The sequence below is a fragment of the Natator depressus genome, chromosome 3, assembly GCF_965152275.1.
Source record: "Natator depressus isolate rNatDep1 chromosome 3, rNatDep2.hap1, whole genome shotgun sequence".
Classification (NCBI taxonomy): Eukaryota; Metazoa; Chordata; order Testudines; family Cheloniidae; genus Natator; species Natator depressus.
Window position 1 is genome coordinate 104,441,819 of NC_134236.1, and position 7,988 is coordinate 104,449,806.

Genomic DNA, 7,988 nt, shown 5'->3' on the forward strand with positions numbered 1-7,988 from the left:
TTTGCAGTGGTAGGTGACATTTTAATTTATTTCCATTACAATGGAGGCAGCGTAACACTCTAGTCTCTTTTCGTAGCTACAGCAGTACAAGAATGGACACTTGTAGGATTTAGTAGGGGTTGCCCTACTCAACCCCACACAACAGAGAAGTGATTATGAAAGAAAAAGGATGCCTTTCTGGCCTCCTCATGTTCCTGGGCCATCCAAACATACAAGTTCTGCATTTAGCTCTTCAGGTAATTGCTTTCTTTGTAAAAATTCCAACTTTGTATATTCAGTTACAACAGGGGTGGGCAAACTTTTTGGCCCGAGGGCCACATTGGGGTGCAAAACTGTATGGAGGGCCAGTAGGGAAAGCTGTGCCTCCCCAAACAGCCTGACCCCAGTCCCCTATCCGACCCCTCCCACTTTCCGCCCCGTGACTGTCCCCCTCAGAACCCCTGACCCATCCAACCCCCCCTGTCCTTGTCTCCGACCACCCCCTCCCCAGACCCCACCCACTATCCAACTCCTCCGCTCCTTGGCCCCTGACTGCCCCCCTCCACTAACCGCCCCCCAGGACCTCACCCCCTATCCAAACCCCCTCTGCTCCCTGTCCCAACTGCTCTACCCACACCTGGGGCTGATTTTGAAGTCCATGTTCTCATACCTATTGCAGTATATATTAGGTCAATGATTCTGCCAGCCTGTCATTTAAACTTGGGTCTGGATAAGGCAGGTCTCTTTCTTCTGCACATCATCAGATGCTTACTTGTTATATGCTAGCATGAATGACTGGAGAAAGAGGAGACACCCATGAGGTCCAGAAATTTCTCTATCAGTGATAGCATGGAACCTTCCCACCCAGTCATTCTTGCATCACTTAACCTTTTGCATGGGCCATTAATATGAGTTAATTTAATAAATTACTGTTAAACAAATGTCACCCTGCTGCGTAAGTGTTATTGGTCAGTTAGTCAAAGTAGCAGAACTTTATTTCTGCAATCTGACTCCTGTAACAAGATGAATTTCAAATTTTAAAGGTATAAAGAAATTCTGCATTGTCCACATTGCCAGTCTTAAGTAAAAGCCTTTGTTTGCAAACTGTTAGCATTCAAAATATTTTCCATCATTTTGCAGGCACTTTATTTTCTTTCAGAGAGTTCTTCCAATTATGCAATTACATAGAACCTCAGAGTTATGAATATCAGAGTTACAACTGACCAGTCAACCACACACCTCATGGGAACTGGAAGTACACAATCAGACAACAGCAGAGACCAAAAAAAAAAAAACGGCAAATAAAGTACAGTACTGTGTTAATTGTAAACTACTAAAAAAAGGGAAAGCATAATTTTACTTCTGCATAGTAAAGTTTCAAAGCTGAATTAAGTCAATGTTCAGTTGTAAACTTCTGAAAGAGTTTTTTTGTTCAGAGTTACGAACAACCTCCATTCCCCAGGTGTTCGTAACACGGGGTTCTACTGTAGGACAAACAACTGTGGCACGACTGAAAGGTTGGAGAATTTGAAGAAAAGGTAATAAGTCTGAGTTTGCAATTTCTAAGCTATGACCAGGATTAACACAATTAAAAAAAAAAAATCTATGGCATTCTTTCAAGTTCTAGCATTTTAAACTCACTCATGTATTTTAAAGAACAAAGTAAGTTTTAATACTTGAAATACACCAGGCCCCAGTTTCAATTTGTGAATGAAAACTTTAAGTTAAAAGGAAATGAACATCAAGGTTCTTATGCCTATTAGGGAATAAGTTAGAGAGTTAGGATGGGGAAGGATTAAAACTGTATGAGTGAGGATGTGGCTAGCAAAAGGGACTGGATGTTAAATGTGGATGGACTTATCAAGCAAGAGAATTTAGACACTTCTGGAAGGTGGGTAAGGCATCTCAGCATGTTTGTATATAAGATTAGCTATTTCATTATTTTCAGTCTTCAAAGTATTGAATTCATGAGCTGAGTCATCTGACCTGTAATGAATGAGGAAGCTGGTGATCAATATTGCAGACTGGTGTTTAGTAGTCACCAGCATTGTATGAGGTTGTCTTCATATGCCTAAAACTGAAGAATGTGCTAGGAAATGATTGGAGGGACAGAAGAAAAGAGTCCTTTTAAAGTAAACAAAGTAGCAGTAAGATAATACACACCCATATAAAAGTTCAGAAAATCAGTTTACTTGGTTTCATTCAAAGACACTTTGATCTTGAAGCTAAGTGGAAGAGAACAGAGTATTGAGCGTGATTTCTTCCTGGGTTCAGACAGGAGTGCAGGGCCTTAGAAGCAACCTATGCCCAAAAACCATCATCCATTGCTATTCTGGTCAACGGTACATCCAGCAGAGATTTTCTTCTCTCTTATTCAGCAGGCTAGGGAGATCCAATTGAACAGAAAATCCTCCTCCCTTTTATCCAGGATGGGAAGAAGAGCCAGAAAGGGAATTGAAAACTAGCCTCAGATGGAGCATGCAGTTTCTATATCAGGTGGAAGCAGACACATTACATCTGAAGCTGAATGTAGCTTCAGCAGTCTCCGTACACTGAAGTAAAGAGCAAGAGAGGGACGACGGCATCTCCTCCCTCTTCTGCTAAAGATGACAAGACATCACTGCTTCTAGAAGACAAGACCCAGACCTGAATAAAGAATTCTGACCAAAAACTGTACTAGCTAAGCTGTGGGCACCATAGTTAAGATGGGAGATGTTTCCAAACGTGGCAGTAAGCAAGGGAGGCTGACGACTACTGCAGCCTGCAGTTCAACTGTTGGCAGCATTTCAAAAGCCGCTTTGGGATGTGGCAAATCAAAGCTAGCAAGCCACCAATAGTGGTTAAAGGGGGTAGTAGCAGCAGAGCAGTTTATGGCTCAGGCCTCCCCGAGCTAGTTGGGGTGGGGTTTGGGGCAGGGGCAATTCCCAAAGCAGCTGGAGTCTATAGAGCAGAAAGAATTGAAGAAAGTTTCCAGTAAGCAAAAGAGCTGCATAGTACTGTCCATTTTACTTTTCCCCCTCAAGAAGACTGGGGAGCTGAATGCAAAATAAACACTGAAAGGATCTTGCAGTTGGTTCCTGGAGAGAAAATTTGCAAGATCCTGCCTCTAAGTCTGGAATGGGAAAAATTACCCCAGATGTCTCCTGAATAGAATAGCCTCTCTGTGGTATTATAGGAGAGGAAGCAGATCTGGCCTTATTAAACTGTTGTGTCAGTGTTGTCCACCACTAACTCACCCAGACTGGTCTACCTTAATTCAAAATTCAATGTAGCAACAAAAAGGCTCTAGTAGGAAAGAAACTAGATAATTCTTACTACTTTTCCTGTAGATGTGATCCCAATGATTCTCTTGCTAGAAGTTGAAGACAAAAACAAAATGCACTGAATACTCCTCGTATCAGCCAAACAGGTACTCCAGAAGTATCCAATAAAAAGTTTCAAAGCACAACTTAACAGTTCCAACAAGAATGCAAAGACCATTACTCTTCATGAAGGACTAGATAATGTGGTAGGAATTTAAGCTTTATTCAGTGCCTTTTATCCAAGCTCAAATAATTGTCTTTATATCACCATTCCTAATTTTAATTGTGTAATTTCTCATGTGGGTTCTCCAAGGGAATCTGCAACTGAAATCTCTAGGAGAATGTCCATTTAAAAAGTTTCTAGAGAGGTCAGGTCACAGAATAATTTGCCACTTCCTATCTATTCTGTAATCCAGAAATACTTTCTTCAGGCTGGTAGTGGGCAGCTCCATTCACACCATACGCAAGGGCAGTAGGCTTCTGTTATCTAACTCTCAGGCTGGTCCAAATAGAGGAAGGATGTTATGATAATAGACAGGGATTCAGAAGATCTGAATTCAATTCCTAACTTTGCCACCGACTTACTTTGCAACCTTGGGCAAGTCACTGTGCCAGTTTCCTTTCTGTAAAACAGAGACAATGCTTTCTCCGATCTGGTCTATTTAAGTTAATAAATCCCTTTACGCAGACATTCTCATGCTATGGATATAAGGCACCAAGCAGCCCACTTAACAGTAGTGCCTAGATGACCCAACTGAAATTCAAATACTATCAAGTGCCTAACAACTAGGCTGTTGGATCAAATTACTTAGATTTGTTACAGTACAAGTATTCAGTTTTCTTATAGTACAAGTCCAAGTCTACCCCCCCTGACTTGTTTCTAGCTGCCTTCTTTGAGTTTTAGATTCACATTAATTGTTAATTATCAGGGTGAACTCTGGGATACTAGTTTCTGAATACTGAACTCAGTTTGATTGTTGTTTTTCCATTACTCCTCTCATTCCCTCTACTTTAGCATACCAGAAGTCTGTGTGAAGAAGTTTTGTTGAAAGTCAGAGGAGTAAATCAGTTTTACATTTCAGTCGTCTCTTAAGTCAGAGTAAAATCAGATCTTGTAACAGAGGTAAGGTTTGTCTGAAATTTCTACAAATTACCATAGCACTAATGGAGTAGAAGGCCCAATCTTTTAGTTACGCTAATGATTCAAATATTACTGAACTATAACACTCATTCCACTACTTCCCTTCAAAAAGATGTAAACAAATTGAAAGTTTAACCTTTTTACCAAGACCTGTGAAGCAGAGCCATCCTTTCCCCTCCCTCAACTCTCCCTATTTACATTAGCAAAATTAGATATGTAGTTTCTATGCTCTTATTACCATTGTTGCCAATAAGGTGACAAATGGAGCAGAGATCATCTTGTGGGGAGCGGACTGTTGCAAGAACATGCGTAATAAGCAGTATGTGGTGTTCCTATAGTTTCTTTTAGAAAGAGGGTATGATATTCCAGGGCAGAGTGAAGTACAGTATGACAGCATTAACTTGACAGAATCTTCAGAAATAGTGCTACTATTTATATGTAATTTCAGTTCGAGAAGTCGTATTAGACAGCTTAAGCGTCTTGTTTGATCACTTACATTTATCTGTTTCTGAACAAGTTCTTTCCCAGGCTCCAATTGCAAAAGAAATGCCTTCATGTTAATCAACTTACTATATAGCTTCCCCGTGCATACTCTTTTCATGGTAGAATTTCCTATTGAAATATATCCTGTATTTAATGTCTTATCTACCAACCATCTTTGCATTCAAACAAATAAGTCCTAGATTATGAATGTGGGGGTGGGAAAATGACCAAGTTAAATATGCAATTTTACTCCTAGCTTTCTGAGCAGAAGGAAAACTGAAGATGCTCATTACTCTAGAGCAGGGATGCTCATACTGGGCACTTGATGGTGGGCCAGAGTTCTGTAGCATTTGGTGCTTGTTGTTTCTGGTTATGAAATTTCATTAAGCCACTTAGAACTACACTGCTTATGAAACATTACATGTGACACATAAATAAATGACATTATAACATGATCCATTGTTTTCAGACTTACCTCCCTGTCTCCATTACACTTAATATTCTTATTTTAGTTTTAACAGGAGATTCTTAGCAATAAAAATAAGTCCCACTAAGAAGGGAATTAAGCAAAAAAAGTTGGACCATAAACATCCACACAACTGGGTGTGTAAGAAGAGAGGGTATTGTCCTTTTCAGATGGAAGGTTTGCTTAATAAATTAGCCAACTAGATTCTATGCTGATACATAGTGCCCCCCACCCCCATACTACAGTACTGAGATCTGTATTTTACACTAGCTCTAACATCTTTAAGTTGGTGTAGATCTTGTACATTCTACTATCAAACTCTCCAGATACTACTGGCTTCCACATCACTTAAAACACTTATATAAACAGACTTCTATATTACGTAGGGCTTGGCTACACTTGCAGATGTACAGCGCTGGGAATTAAACCAGCCTTCGGAGACTACAGGGAAAACGCTGCCGTGTGTTACTGTTGCATGCTGGCATGGCCACATTGGCAGCTCTTGCAACGCCACAAAGAACAGTGCATTGTGGTAGCTATCCCAGTGTGAAAGTGGCTGCAATGTGCTTTTCAAATGGGTGGGGGGGGGGGGTGGAGCGTGACAGGGAGTGTGTTGTATGTATGTGGGGGGAGAGACTGTGTTTTGGGGGGCTGAGAGCATGTCAGCATGCTGTCTTGTAAGTTCAGACAGCAACAGACCCCCCTAGTCCCCTCACAACAGCAGCATTCCACACTAATGGTTTGCTTTGTCCCGGAGCAGACAAGCATGTAGGCTGTGAGAAATGGAGCTTTGAAAGGGGTATCATAGAATCTCAGGGTTGGAAGGGACCTCAGGAGGTCATCTAGTCCAACCCCCTGCTCAAAGCAGGACCAATCCCCAACTAAATCATCCCAGCCAAGGATTTGTCAAGCCTGACCTTAAAAACCTCTAAGGAAGGAGATTCCACCACCTCCCTAGGTAACCCATTCCAGTGCTTTACCACCCTCCTAGCGAAAAAGTTTTTCCTAACATCCAACCTAAACCTCCCCCACTGCAACTTGAGACCATTGCTCCTTGTTCTGTCATCTGCCACCACTGAGAACAGTCTAGATCCATCCCCTTTGGAATCCCCTTTCAGGTAGTTGAAAGCAGCTATCAAATCCCCCCTCATTCTTCTCTCTGCAGACAAAATAACCCCAGTTCCCTCAGCCTCTCCTCATAAGTCATGTGCTCCAGCTCCCTAATCATTTTTGTTGCCCTCTGCTGGTCTCTTTCCAATTTTTCCACATCCTCCTTGTAGTGTGGGGCCCAAAACTGGACACAGTACTCCAGATGAGGCCTCACCAGTGCCAAATAGAGGGGAATGATCACATCCCTCGATCTGCTGGCAATGCTCCTACTTATACAGCCCAAAATGCCGTTAGCCTTCTTGGCAACAGGGGCACACTGCTGACTCATATCCAGCTTCTCTTCCACTGTAACCCCTAGGTCCTTTTCTGCAGAACTGCTGCCTAGCCACTCGGTCCCTAGTCTATAGCAATGCATGCTGCACTTGTCCTTATTGAATCTTATCATATTTCTTTTGGCCCAATCCTCTAATTTGTCTATATCCGCATTCCTGCGGCCAATTTCAAAACAATGAGAAGAGTGGCCACTTGACTTCAAAGGATTATGGGACATTTCCAGAGGCCAATCACAGCACAGTAATGCAACATCTCGTTTCAGCCAGGACGCAGCAAGCTTTATGCTTCTCGTGGAGGTGGATTACCAGGAGTGCTCCAGCTGCAGAGTCCAGGCGCTCTACGTGCCTTGCCAGCGTGGACACCTCAGGAGTAAGGGCGCCCAGGGCTGCTTTAATGCGCTCTAACTTGCAAGTGTAGCCAAGTCCTAAGTGTGTGCTACTATATTATCCTAGAAATGGGTGAGCCTTGATACAAATAAAGCTTTTACAAGCCCTCATAGAATATCAGGATTGGAAGGGACCTCAGGAGGTCATCTAGTCCAACCCCCTGCTCAAAGCAGGACCAATCCCCAATTTTTGCCCCAAATCCCTAAATGGTCCCCTCAAGGATTGAACTCACAACCCTGGGTTTAGCAGGCCAATGCTCAAACCACTGAGCTATCCTTCTTTTGACCATCATTGTACTCCTGGTTTGTAGGTTTTCAGGAAACTTTTCAAGCCCGGTATTTATGGAATTAAGCAGGCTATGTTATAAACAACATAGCTGAAATGGTTTGAAAGCCTCCATTTAATACTTTACTGCTAGTTCCACTTTTACATTTCAGCGTTACAACTTGCTTTGCTTTAACAAAATGCACACACACACAGCATTTTGAACTTGCATCCTCAATCTAGTTGTAATAAGATTATTTTTAAAATTGCATAACCTTTTTTTAGTCCTTAGCTTTTGCTGCAACAAAAGAGCTAGAAGCATAAGTGATTATATGCAAGGCTAGAAAGGAGGTAAGTCTTAACTTTAGAGAATTAAATGAAAAAGCTCTTACAGTTTTAACTTGTTAATGATCTTAAAATCTAATAGCAAGTTAGCTTCAATTTGAAGTTTAGTGCCTCAGTGTGTTTTTCAAATGTTGATGTGTTTTAGAACTTATCACTGGTATCTTTAACCTGTTTCAGCT